The 14,196-nt window shown below is 38.3% G+C and overlaps 1 pseudogene; it reads left to right on the plus strand.

The window, feature by feature from the left end:
* Positions 11,869 to 13,436, plus strand: LOC109227648 (annotated as a pseudogene).

Consider the following 14,196-nt stretch of genomic DNA (forward strand, 5'->3'; position numbering starts at 1 on the left):
TATTTACAATCATTACTTACCTCGATCCGGTCCAAACTCTAGCCCGCGATGCCTTAGCCCGCACGAATCGACCTCTGAATGCTCTGAATCTAGCCACAATCAGTACATAATCATTAAAGTATGCTAAGGGAACGAAGCCCACTCAAAAATATCCAATTTAACATCAAAATCCCGAAATTGCTCAAACCCGGCCCCCGGGCCCACGTCTCGAAATTCAATAATTTTCACATCAACGGATTCCTTATCTCCCCACGAGTTCATACATACCAAAAACATCAAAATCCATCTACAAATGACCCTTCAAATCCCAAATGTTTGTTTCAAATTTCCAAGTCCTAGTTCTTCAATTTTAGGCTTAATTCCATGATTAATTAGGTGGAATTCACACAAGAATCGAGTATTGAGTTTAAAAATCTTACCTCCAAGTGATTCCCTTCGATTCCCTCTTCAAATCCTTGTCAAAAGCTCCAAACATTGCTCAACAATGGAGAAAATAGACCAAAAGTCGCGGATAAGGGCTATAAAAACATTCTGCACAGGCTTTTAAAAGCCTTCTTCGCAAACGCGGGATGATCATCACGTTCGCGATGAACAAAACACCACCCATCAAAATTGCTCTACGCGTTCGCGGCACCAGCCTCGCGTGCCGCGAACGCGATACACACGAGACACTGAACTACGCGAACGCGGCCCAATACTCGCGAACGCGATGAATAACTTGACTTCAAACCCAGCAGACCACTTTCCTTCTATGCGAACGCGGCATGGACCTCGCGAACACGAATAACGAGACTCCAACCCTTCGCGAACGCGTAACCTTCATCGCGATCGCGAAGGCCAATTCCTCAACCTCACCAGCTACCCCTTTGCGAACGCGTGGACCTACTCGCGAACGCGAAGGTCATTTTTCCTGAAATCCTTAAGCAGTTTTCTGCAACTTTTCAAAACAAGAAATGGCCTGATTGACCACCCGAAACTCACCCGAAGCCCTCGGGACCTCAACCAAACATGCCAACATATCCCATAACATCATTCAAACTTGTTCCAACCTTCGTAACGCTCAAAACAACATTAAAACACCAAATTGCATCGAATTCAAGCCTAAGAATTCAAAAATCTTCCAAATTACGCTTTTAATCAAAAACTCAACCAAACCACATCTGAATGACCTGAAATTTTGCACACACATCCCAAATGACATAACGGAACTACTGCAACTTCTGGAATTTCATTCCGACCTCTATATCAAAATTTCACCCATCAACCGGAAAACGCCGAAATCTTAATTTCGCCAATTCAAGTCTAAACCTTTCACAGACCTCCAAAATGCATTCCGATCACGCTCCTAAGTCCCAAATCACCTAACGGAGCTAACCAAATCATAAAATTTCCAATCCGAGATCATATACAAACAAGTCAAATCTTGGTCAAACCTTTCAAATTTCAAGCTACAAACTAAGAACTGTTCTTCCAAATTCATTCCAATTACCCTAAAAACCATAACCAACGATTTACATAAGTCATAATACATCACACGGGGCAAGTCATGCCCGAGAACTGTCGATCAAAGTGCAAAAGCCCAAAATGACCGGTCGGGTCGTTACATCTTCTCCCCACTTAAACACACGTTCGTCCTCGAACGTGCCCATATTTGTTCCAATAGCCAACCCATCGCTGAATAACCTTACCATGCATAAACCCGGGGGCGATCCCACATCACCCTATCTCATATAGGTCCGATAACACATATAAACTGAAATTTCACAATCCCATCTAGCCCATAAACCATAGAATCACATTTCCACCTCTGAAATCCTCAATGCGATCAGAATCTCACATTTATACTCCGAATAAGCCCGAACAAGCTGTAATAACCCCTACCTGCAACCTCAGGTGCAATTACAAGATATACCACATAACTCAAACACTTGTAGCGATAACTTCTATTCACAGCAACTGCACACAACAACTGAATGCCGATAGTAAACCTCTTATCAACTAAAGTCTCATCCCAATACTTTCATGTATTGCCAAATATACATAAAACACACAGTAAGCCATAACCATTCCTCAGGTCAACCACTCGTGAAGCCACTTCTCCTTTGGCAAAGACCATAGCAATTTCTGAGCCGAACATCAATATTATCCCTCTAACACGCTGAAACCGAATTCGTTTGTATTCATTCTAGATCCCGACGATCTCATGTAATTCCAACGCAACTACTCTGGTGACATGAGACACCAATACAATCTAAAGCCACGACTCGTGCAATCCGCGCACTAATAAGCAACAATCTGAACGTACTCAAATCATGAAAATGACTTAAATGAGAGAGTTGTACCGCTAGCTCACCAGTACCACTACACCAAAATGCTGTGAGCCCGTCGCACCTCGTAGAAACGTAGCACACGAATCTAGCCCGAAGGATCATACCTCCACATAACTTATCTGAAATGCGCAACTCTATCCAAACACTATCCGCATGAAACACCTCAAGTCACCATTCCCAAAATCATCAACCAAGCCAATTTGATGCCTAGCACCCAAAATTGAATCACCATAACCATGGAGAAGCAAATGACGCAATGCCACACCGGTCCGAAGGAACATATCCAATGTGCAACAAATCATGGAACACCCAAATACCCGTCTCATTCAAATCCCACTATAAAGCCCAACTGAAACCGCACCATTTGTGCATATATCTACCAAATCTCAACTCCTCGTAACACATGAGAGAACTCATAGATCACGAATAAGCTCAACAACAATTGAATGGTGCATCTCTCAACAATAGCAGTTCGGAGTAAACAAATCTGACCAGGTGCAGAACGCACATCCATGTTGGACCTACCAATGAACCCCAAATCCACTCTGGTCACCCACAATAGATAATTAACTCTTTGAAGGTTCGGAATGACTGAATCAAAGCACATACTGCCCTCTGACCAACCTTAGCTATTTTGTCACAGTCCACAAATACAAAGCCATCTAATCACGGAAACTCTCAGTCTCCCAATCCATAAAGCACAAGAATCATCATATCTGATCACAGCTACACTGCTCGAACATCTAACACACATCCGATACTCGATCATTCCACGAGGGATACTCCTATAATTATTCTGTGCTACCAAGCCAACTTGAATATCGACAGTCGATTCAATAAGAGAGTGCCACAATACTAATGAAGTATCCTTAATTCAAACACATTGCCCTTTTTCTGAAGTTTATACCCTTATCAAGACACACCATTTAGTAATATCATTTACCTAGTCATCTGAAACTGCTGTGATGTCTAAGAATTTATGACCTTCCTTTCAGAACTGAACTGTGACCTTACCCATGCCAATCTCAACCCTACACAACATACCACATATACCATGCTCTCCTATGATAAATATGAGAACTTCATAATCCCTTCCGAGCCACAATCAAATATATACTCAACTAGTCAAGAACTTTCCATTTGATCCCATCTAGAAGAAAATCACTATACATCCCATGCTCCTCATGCCGACAGAAATTATACATCTCTAACCATGGTAGAACTTATCAAGAATTCTACGAATCCCCTTTTGCACAAAGCCGAACCATCAGAACTGACTCCTTCTAACTCAACCAAGCTACACAAGCAATCAAAACCTAAGAGTATTGCCATGAAACACTTGTGGAAACCCGCCGCTTCATAAGCACTCAAGAACCGATCATATCCATTACCATGCCAATCCAGCCTACTACCAAGCTATCCCATCTATCTGAGTTCCCTTCTGACTCACCTTCAACTTGATATTCCTTCTTGCTATAACATCAAAATTTCTCAACCAACACTTACCACACGAGCCCCAAGCACAAACCACACCGTCTAAAACTCATAAGTTGCTGAATACTTTCTTAAATATCCCTAAAAGCACCACCTTCAAAATACTTTACTCCGAAGAGACTTCCTATGAATCTAAATCCGTTACATTTACCTTCCTGATACTGATACATAGAATCCACAATTTATAGCAAATACCACAAGTCTTGACATCTTCCAATGAAAACTCAGTTTCTAGCCACATATGCAACTTTACAATACCCAATTGTTATATGTAGAATCTTGAACACATTAGAACCATTCTCGCAAGTCATCCACTCTACTCAAACTGCAATTAGCCCGATCAAAAGAACCAAACACCCTGTGCCTCATTAGCACTTTAAACACTGCAGAAAGCAACCTCATCCCAATACAACCAAGCAACTACCGACTCTATGCACCAAGCATCTTTTACCAACAACAACTCAAGACATTCTGAGATTCTCTTACACCTATGAAGCATGACATAACCTTTGTCAAAATTTTCCTTTACTCGAGGCATCCTCGGTCTCAATCCCCATAAGCCATAACTGATTCACCGGTACGCTTCAAACTGGAACTAACATAGCACATAATTGTGCAATCGTCTAATCAATAGCAGACTCCCCCACTTGGCTCGAAGCCATAGATCAAAACACATACAATAACTCATAACGCATATACTTAATTGCTGCCATAATACCACAGTGAGATTAACTCAATCCTTCATAAGCTCGTGGAACACAGACCATCTGGTACTTCATATCTTCTGCAACTCTCGCATTTACTCACGTAATAATTAGACCCACTCTCTTGAGCGACCCGAATTAAATTTCAACACATATATTTCACTTGTAAATGGGATCTTCTAACAGACAACATATGGATCACACAACTCCAGAACACTTCGCAGGAGATAACCCACCTGCTTTGCCTCAAACTGGCATTTTATGTATACCTTCCACCGTCATAACCATTACGCAATCACTTAGTCTTTCTGAGTCTGAACTCATACCGTAACATGAAATCTACTTCACTCCCAACTAGGAAACATGAAAGGGTTCTTCACACACCCATAACTCGGGACAATACATCCAATCACAATGGAAATCAAACACCTAATAGATCATCTATCTTCTAGCAGACCCTCCAAATCATATGATCACATCTCGCAGTCTCATCACCCTCATCACGTGCTAACCAGTCGTTACTCCCCTTAATAGGGACACAAGAGAACATATAGATCCAGGAACACGTGCTTATATAATCAGCACCTCGGTGCTCAAGCTATAGGCAAAGATTCAGCCTCGAGTCCTCCAGACTGGCTTAACATCAGCACATAGAGATCACATCTCGCCCCTCGATTGGGGAATCACAAGACATTGATGCACATCTGATACCGAGCGCTCATGTGCGCGTACGAACGCGTGGAAGGAATTTCAAGAGTTACTTTTCAAGCTGAATAAAGGACGCACGATAAGAATTTCAAGAATGTGAAGCTTTTCCTAAAGGTTCTGCAGCCTCCCGAGGATAAATACAGACGTTTCCGTACCGATCCGCGAGACTCTACTAAACCTGCTCATGACTCGTGAGACCTATGTAACCTAGGCTCTGATACCGACTTGTCACGACCCCAAACGGGACCCGGTCGTGATGGCGCCTCTCGTGAAGACGAGGCCAGCCGACACAATTTCCCAAGTCAACCATTTTCCATTAAAAGTTGTTTCTATGCCATTTATAAACCATTAATCTCATAATGAACATTTAAAAAAACAAAATGCGGAATAATTACACAAGCCCGACATCGGGGTGTTACTAGTCATGAGCATCTACCAAGGTCTGAATACAAACAAAACAGTAAAAATGTACTAAGTACAAAATGAAAATGAGAGGAAGGGAGCGGTGCTGCGAACGTCGTGCAGCCACCTTGCTAACTCTGATCACTTCGCGCCTGAGCAACCAACACCCGCTACCGGGTTTCGAAATACCTGAATCTGCACACGAGGTGCAGGGAGTAATGTGAGTACTCCAACCCAGTAAGTAATAAGAGTAAATAAAGACTAAGCAGTAGGAAACAATGAATCCATATTTATGTTAAACTCAATAAGCACACAAGCTGTAAACCAGCATACGAGTCAATCGCCTCTTTTAAAATCCAGCTTTTGGTAAAAATCATTTAAAATGCCTTCCAACAGATTCAGTAGGGGTTCAATACCATTTTTAATAAAAGATCTGAAAACCATAATCGGCCCCTCGGGCAAAACATAGTTAATAAACAGCCCCTCGGGCAAAACAGGATTCATAAACACCTCCTAACAAGAAAATCTCAGTGGAAATAACAAAAGCCAAATCAGTGATTAAGTCTTGAACATCTCATAAACCCCAGCTTAAATGAAAGTCGTTTAAAAACATTTATCTAACATTGTCGACAGAGGCTCAGTATAAAGATGAGTGAAAACAGTCATTAAATCAACATATTGCATCGAATTCAAGCCTAAGAATTCCAAGATCTTCCGAATTACGCTTTTGATCAAAAACTCAACCAAACCACGTCCGAATGACCTGAAATTTTGCACACACATCCCAAATGACATAATGAAACTAATGCAACTTCCGGAATTTCATTCCGACCTCTATATCAAAATCTCACCCATCAACCGGAAAACGCCGAAATCTTAATTTCGCCAATTCAAGTCTAAACTTTCCACGGACCTCCAAAATGCATTCCGATCACGCTCCTAAGTCCCAAATCACCTAACGGAGCTAACAAAATCATAAAATTTCCAATCCGAGATCATATACAAACAAGTCAAATCTTGGTCAAACCTTTCAAATTTCAAGCTACAAACTGAGAACTGTTCTTCCAAATTCATTCCGATTACCCTGAAAACCAAAACCAACGATTTGCATAAGTCATAATACATCACACGAGGCAAGTCATGCCCGAGAAATAGCGATCAAAGTGCAAAAGCCCAAAACGACCGGTCGGGTCGTTACATCTTCCCCCACTTAAACACACGTTCGTCCTCGAACGTGCCCAGAGTTGTTCCAAAAGCCAAGCTATCGCTGAATAACCTTACCATGCATAAACCCGGGGGTGATCCCACGTCACCCTATCTCATATAGGTCCAATAACACATATAAGCTGACATTTCACAATCCCATCTAGCCCATAAACCATAGAATCACATTTCCACCTCTGAAATCCTCAATGCGATCAGAATCTCACATTTATACTGCGAATAAGCCTGAATAAGCTGTAATAACCCCTACTTGCAACCTCAGGTGCAATTACAAGATATACCACATAACTCAAACACTTGTAGCGATAATTTCTATTCACAACAGTTGCACACAACAACCGAATACCGATAGTAAACTTCTTATCAACTAAAGTCTCATCCCAATACTTTCATATACTGCCAAATATACATAAAACACACAGTAAGCCATAACCATTCCTCAGGTCAACCACTCGTGAAGCCACTTCTCCATTGGCAAAGACCATAGCAATTTCTGAGCCGAACATCAATATTATCCCTCCAATACGCTGAAACCGAATCCATTTGTATTCATTCTAGATCCCAACGATCTCATCTAATTCCAACACAACTACTCTGGTGACATGACACACCAATACAATCTAAAGCCACGACTCGTACAATCCGCGCATTTTTATTGTACTGTCAACTCTTATTGGAACAGTATTGTATACTTGATCGTTGAGATCATCGCATGTATTCAGTTAGAGTTCGTGACTCAGTGTTACCGGTCTTGGGAGGTTGTTTGTATATTTTCGCTATTGGTTTCGATTATCTATTTAAAAAAGAATGGCTCGAAATATAATTGTAATCGACTCACCTAGTCTTAGAGATTAAGTTCCATCACGACGCATGTGGTAGGATTTTGGATCGTGGCAGTCGCATTATGCAACAACATATGCACTGCACGAGATTGGATGAAGGAGGATATTAATAAAAAGATCGAAAGGATTTGGACTTTTATGAGAATGCTGATGCTTGCCAAGACTTGTTGCCTTACACCCTTAATGCTATATCCTCGAGGACGTATGCCAAAGTCTGGGGCTGTTGGGTGGTGCTATGCTAAAGTGTTATACCGTGTGTAGAAAATTGATAGCATATATTTTGTGCCTACTATTTTCCACTTGGCAGAGGGTTTGATTTGAATTTATGATAGCAATCTCAGTTTGTATGATGATGGTAAATTAGAAAAACTTGTTCAACCCCTCGCACACATGATGCCTAGGATTTTGATGAAAACTGCCAGTTTACAGACTTAGGCCAAGATGTGCTTATAAAGAAATGATTTTTTTCAGCAAAGGTAAATTCAATGTGTCATTCATTCATTTTACTCATTTCTTTGGTTTGTTTAGTAACTAATTGTGTCGTTGATCATTGTAGTGAAATCAATGGAGTATATGCAGTGAAGTTTATTAACTTCCTCCTAACTAGTACGCTGATGGTGCAACTTAATGACAAGCAAATAGATTTATTCAGGAAAACAAATTACAGTAAATATCTTCAGGGGAACGATCGACCCTTCCTAGTTTTATTAGTGTAATTGAACAGATCATGGGACAAATTTTTTGTTGGGTGAACTAGTTATAATTTGTGATATTTGCTCTACCTTTATAAGATGAAACTACTTTTTTGTCATTTAATTGTTGTTGCTGTTATTTTTTGTTTTAATGCACTTTCTTTTTGTATTGCAATAAGCTAGAGGTTGCATAATAGACGATGTGTCTAGTAATAAACTAGCTATTTGATTGCGTAATAGACACTTGATCCATTAATAATCTAGCTATTTGGTTGAGTAATAGACTCAAAGTCGCGTCTAATAACTTCATCAAATATCACATTACATTGGTAGAACATTACATGATCTAGAACACTTCCAACAAAGGAAACTTAGAATAATTAAACTATTCTACCAACAACAAACTAATATTGCTTCTCTTTCATCACCCGAGCTGCCACGAATCCGACAACGATGCACAAAAGCACAATCCTTTTATTCAGTCTCATTTCCTTTGTCTTATACCCCCCCCCCCCCAACATAATCATCTACAGGAATCTACCCTACTTCCAATTCAATCCTTCCATCATCATCATCTTCTATCTGAACATCCATTGATAAAATATTTTCAAGTTCAACCACCTTCATTTGCAGAACTATTTTCTCATGCTTAAGAGCGTCATTTCCATACTTCAAACTACTAATAAGGCCAGCAATCCTTGGATCTAGCAGATCATCGTCTCAATCCCAAAATTGACATCTTTTACCCTATCCAATGAAATCGGAAAAAATATTATCAATAAACTTGAAACCTTGAAATTAAAAAAGGATGAAATTATTAAATATATCTTACCTTAGATTTCAAACATTTTGAGAATCGCCGTAGTGAGAGTTCTTTCTCGACTCAAATAACACACTCGATCTTTGGATCTATCTTCTTCAACTATTTGACCAATGCTTTTTTAGAAGTAAAAATTGAACTTGAAATGTGAGTAATTTTGGTTTTTAGATAGCCGGTCAGACGGTAATTTTATAGGGGTCAAAAAAAGATTTGGTTAGGGATATGTCACGTGGATATATTTTAATTAATTAACAATACGTGTTGTATTCCGTCAATCACTAGTCGTCAATAAACCCTTTTAAAAGTCTATTAACCCTGAACCCTAACCCTTAACATTCAGCCTAAATCAATAGACATCCTTAATGGTCGAGTGTTAACTTTAGGTTGCGTCCTCCACTCTTACTGTGGTCGAGGATAAACACATGGTTCTCAATAAACCCCTTAATGTCGGGTTTTGGATTTTTTTTTTTTAAAAAGAAAATCTGGAAATATTATATTTATATAGATTGAGACAGAAGTGTAATAATTAAAGCATTGGGGATAAAGTCTAAACTTTCCCTTTACTTTATAACTACGCCATCCCATTTAAGCACTAATTAACCAAGAAGGTCAATCCTAAAATAATTAAAATTTAAGGTCAATATGCAATTCAATTTTAAAAAAGGGTCAAGTGTCTAAGAGGAAATAAATCTTATTATTTTTTAAATTTATCACATGAATAAAGTTATTTTTTAATTAACTGAACCTTTGTGATACATAAATTTGTTTCCATATGAAGAATATTTAAGATGAAAGAAATCAGAAAATACACTGAACCCGGTTATAGTTAGTATTAAGAATCAAATTAGTAAAATATAAAGTTGAATCAATAAGAATGAAATAGAAGAAGACAAAATATATTCTAAAAGGGTTGCTATTATTTTTTTTTTAACTTTTTTATTTTTTCAACAAATGACAGTTCTCTATATTGTTTATGAATTAAGTTATTTGTTGTAATTAGTAACTCAATTTTGACCATTGTATATTGTCACTAATCAATTTTTTATGCGCCAAAGGGCAACAACATCATTTACAAATTTCTAAAGGACCAAAGTATTAGTAATTTTTGATCTGTGTTATCTAACAACTTTTTGAAGAGTCCTTGATAAATATATTTTTGTGGTACTTGTTTGTTTAGTATTATATAATAACAATAACAACAATTTGCATGTGTATTCTCACAAAAATTCTCAGAAATCACAACTAGGCATCTGGTAACTTTTGTGGTACAAATTTTTTTTATTTATTGAGCTCAAATACATTATTTGATACTCCATTCTATCCAAAAATCATAATGCTATTCTTTTAGTACGTTTAAGAAACTAACAATACTTTTTAAAATTTAGAAATATCAACATGAATATATTTTATTTTATATTTAATGATAAACTTTTATTGTCACTCAGATGTTATGGTATGTCTACGATCACAAAATTCAAAAGTCTTCATTTTCTACTTTCTTAAATGTTATATCCAGTCAAACTACGTAATATAAATTGAAACGGATGGATAATATTTATCTAATTCTTCAAAGCTATATACTCATTGAAATGGTTACACGCGTAACGCCATAGCCTAAGACTAGTATAATATAGATATAGATATAAATATAGATGAATTGATGATGATACTGTTTAACCAAAAAATAGGATTTTACTCAAAGCTAGAATTTAGAAGAATCGGGTTACTGATAATCGAAAAAGTAAATAAAGAAAGAAATTTTAGAATAACCAAGTATGAAAGCTGGTAAATCAAAGTATATTCCAATAGTCACCCTCCTTACATTTGTTTGTTTCTCCTCTTTTTATAGCTCTTTTGGGATACGAGCCTTACCTTTGTCCTAATAATGCCATTATGGGCAATTGATGACTTTAAATGTTACGTTATACAATCATATACATTAAATACATATTTTCTAACGTTTCCAATAATTAATACTCATTAAATGCTGTATCTAGGCTCCTTTTTGCTATCAGATTCATTCCTTTGATTCTTCACTATCTTTGAGTTTTAAATGTCTTGAATAGGTATGAGCGTTGAATTACTTGTATGACAGATCGCACCCCCTCCATTTAATTTGCTCGTATCTGTTGTTGCTCGTATCTGTTATTGCTCGTATCTGTTAACCAACCTTATTTCTTTGACTGTTTGACCAGTCTATATGTCATGACACGTCGCCATATACATAAATATAATTTTCCCCAATACAGATACGTTGTTAGGTTTACAATTTTTCGATTCATTTTATTTGAAATTTCCCGTATATCTTTTTTACATTGAATTTCCCATAACTTATCCTGATTATATAAGATCAAGGATATTATATACAGAATTAAGACAGGAGGCGAAATACTCCATATCCTACTCAACTTAGGAAATTATATGCGGGTAATTATGTAAGTCATAAACATACTAAGTACAAAAAAAGACAAAAGAAGAATAAAAGGATATCCTAATCCGACTAGTTTTGCAAGTTATAAACCTATTCGATCTTGGTTTTTGACATCAATATATACCCTTCTCTTTCCACGCCTAAGGACACCATCTCATCAAACACTTTATATAATCTTCCTTTCTTTGTTCTGCATAGTATTTTCTTTGATCAATATCTTCATGGCTGGTGGAAACTTTATCCCCGGCGGTGGCGGAGACAATCCAGATGAGTACCCAGGGAAGCTAACATTGTACGTAGCCATGACTTGTATCATGGCAGCCATGGAGGGTTGATCTTTGGCTACGACATTGGAATTTCAGGTGGAGTTACTTCCATGGATCCTTTTCTCAAACGCTTCTTCATGTCTGTTTACCAAAAAGAGGCTTTGAACACCTCGACCAACCAGTACTGTAAGTTCGACAGCCAGTTGTTGACCCTTTTCACGTCTTCTCTCTATGTGGCTGCCCTGTTTGCGTCCATTGTTGCTTCTCATATTAGTAAAAAACGTGGCAGAAAAGTTACTATGGCCCTTGGAGGTCTCTTTTTCTTGATAGGCGCGGGCCTCAACGCTGCTGCTATCCATATTAGCATGCTCATCTTGGGTCGTATTCTTTTGGGGATTGGTGCCGGATTTGCTAATCAATCTGTCCCTATTTATTTGTCAGAAGTTGCTCCCTACAAATACAGAGGGACTTTCAACGTGTTATTCCAAATGGCCATCACCATTGGGATCCTGATAGCGAATTTGGTCAACTTTGGAACTAGCAAAATGTCTGGCGGTTGGGGTTGGAGGGTTAGCTTAGGAGGTGCAGCCGTGCCAGCACTAGTCATCCTGGTTTCCTCAATGTTTCTCTCTGATAGTCCGAGTTCGTTGATAGACAGGGGAAAGAAAGAGGAGGCAGAACAATTGTTGAAAAAGATCAGAGGAGTTGATAATGTTAATGCTGAGTTTAATGACCTTGTTATGGCGAGTGAAGCATCCAAGAAAGTAGAAAGGCCATGGAATAATCTTTTATTCGTCCGAAAGTATAGACCGCAGTTGATTTTGTCAATTCTGATTCCATCGTTACAGCAGCTTACGGGAATTAACGTGGTCATGTTCTATGCTCCTGTGCTTTTCCAAACATTAGGGTTTAAGAGTAACGCTTCGCTTATGTCAGCTGCTATCACTGGCGGTGTCAACGTGGGTGCAACTTTTATTTCAGTATTTTGTACAGATAAGTTTGGGAGGAGAATACTCTTCTTCTGGGGTGGCATCTTCATGTGTATATTCCAAACAACAGTGGCAGCTCTTATTGGGGCAAAATTCGGAACAACAGGGAATGCAGCAGATTTGCCACTTTGGTTTGCAGCTTTAGTGGTTGTCTGCATCTGTGTATTCGTTGCTAACTTTGCATATTCATGGGGTCCGTTAGGATGGTTGGTTCCGAGTGAGATTTCTCCATTGGAAGTTCGATCTGCAGCACAATGTGTTACTGTATCCATGAACATGTTTTTCACTTTCGGAGTTGCATAAATATTCTTGAAGATGCTATGTGGGATGAAGTTTGGTCTGTTTATCTTCTTTGCGGCGTTTGTGCTAATAATGACTGTGTTTGTCTACTTGTACGTGCCCGAAACAAAGAATATACCAATTGAAGAGATGTCTCAAGTTTGGAGAGAGCATTGGTACTGGAAGAAGTTCGTGGATGATGCAGAACCAAAGCCACAAGGGAATGGCTTAAAGCCTGCAAAGGAGATAGTCTAAAATATAGGATAGGATTGGCACACAGATGAAAATAGTTCATCGTATAGCTAGTTTACTGTTCTCTCTTTGTATACTCCATCTTTTCTTTTTTTAATGTTTTGGAGTTTTTTTGGGTGTTTTTAGACTTTGTTATTTTTCCATATAGTAGTACTATTTTTCTTTCTATTCAATATGTAGTCTTGTTTTCAGTAACAATTATTTCTTATGATATGCATGAGTAGTATTTTATAGTAGTAGAAGTAGACTCAAAAGTGCACCTTAATTAACAAAAGGCACTCTTGACCCCAAAACTGTATTCAGCCAGCCTAAAGCTAGGAATTTGAGGGAAAACGCTAATAAGTCTGTCTCAAAGGTGTGCAAAAAAACGAATTGTCTATTGAACCTTTTAGGTATAAACAGATTGATGGTAAATACAACTATGCTTGTTAAATGTTTAATATACAGTCCGAGACAAAGTTTTGTCTAGAGCTCTTCTCGAGTTGTCACAGTTTTGTCTAGATCTCTTCTCGAATTGTCACGAGAATTATGCCATCCAACAATTATAACTAACTCAATTAGATGATGTTCACTTCATTAAAAGGCATGGACAAATAACATCATTCATGTGCTTTCACTAAATATTCACAAACTGCCTCATCCATACAATGATCTTTGTGGAGTTAATTTTATTCAAAACATTTTTCGGCTGTTTAAGGCTTTAAGCGACATGCTTGATATATATATACTAGTTTCTCTGCATGTGCGTTGCACGTGTATATCA

Source organism: Nicotiana attenuata, chromosome 6, assembly GCF_001879085.1.
Source record: "Nicotiana attenuata strain UT chromosome 6, NIATTr2, whole genome shotgun sequence".
In the NCBI taxonomy this organism is placed as follows: domain Eukaryota; kingdom Viridiplantae; phylum Streptophyta; class Magnoliopsida; order Solanales; family Solanaceae; genus Nicotiana; species Nicotiana attenuata.